Source organism: Dipodomys merriami, unplaced genomic scaffold (genome assembly GCF_024711535.1).
Source record: "Dipodomys merriami isolate MVZ:Mamm:240054 unplaced genomic scaffold, mDipMer1.0.p SCAF_8, whole genome shotgun sequence".
In the NCBI taxonomy this organism is placed as follows: Eukaryota; Metazoa; Chordata; class Mammalia; order Rodentia; family Heteromyidae; genus Dipodomys; species Dipodomys merriami.
In genome coordinates, this window is record NW_027206401.1 from 61,276,309 (window position 1) to 61,277,031 (window position 723).

At 39.8% G+C, this 723-nt stretch overlaps 1 non-coding gene across 1 annotated transcript; it reads right to left on the reverse strand.

The window, feature by feature from the left end:
- Positions 1 to 404: 404 nt before the first annotated feature.
- On the reverse strand, positions 405 to 508 carry LOC138819576 (U6 spliceosomal RNA). The gene has a single exon (XR_011369498.1). It is a non-coding gene; the product is annotated as a U6 spliceosomal RNA (small nuclear RNA).
- Positions 509 to 723: the final 215 nt, after the last annotated feature.

The window sequence follows — 723 nt, forward strand, 5'->3', positions numbered from 1 at the left end:
ACATGAGCAAGATAATGAGTACATTTCCTATTGAGCATTGTTGACTCCTCCTTTGTTTTCCCCCCTCCCATCCCTTCCCTCCCACCTCCACAACTAGTCCCCCACCCCCACCGAAGTTGTAAAGTTTGTTTTCAACATAGTGTCTTGTACATCTCATTGTTAAAAGGGGTCAACCTGTATCCTTATTTAAGCATTTTGTTTTTTCCCTTCTCCTCCCTGAATTAACAGAAGTGTATATACAAGACGCAGGGCACTGACATCAAATACATTGAAAACAGGGGTTATACATACACAGGGGAGGAACATACACAGAAACAAAAAAATCACATGGTATATTATAAATACGTTAGAAACAATAGCAAGAAAGAAAAGAGGTATTTGTGTCTCTATCTTGGGGTTCATTTAAAAATATGGAACACTTCATGAATTTGTGTATCATCATTGCCCAGGGGCCATGCTAATCTTCTCTGTATCGTTCCATGTTTTCTTTTTGTCTTGTTTATCTGTCTTTGGTAGGGTAAGAGGAGCACAGGAGTAGAGGAAGAGAGGGTGAACAAATCTAGCAGTGGTACTCACTAGACACTATGCTGAAAATGAACTACAAAATTTGTGGTTGGGGACAGAAGGTAACACTGGGAGAGGGAAGGGAAGGAGTGACAGTGTCCAAAATGAAATGGACTCATGATCTGACTTATGTAACTGTAATCCCTCTGTAATAATAAT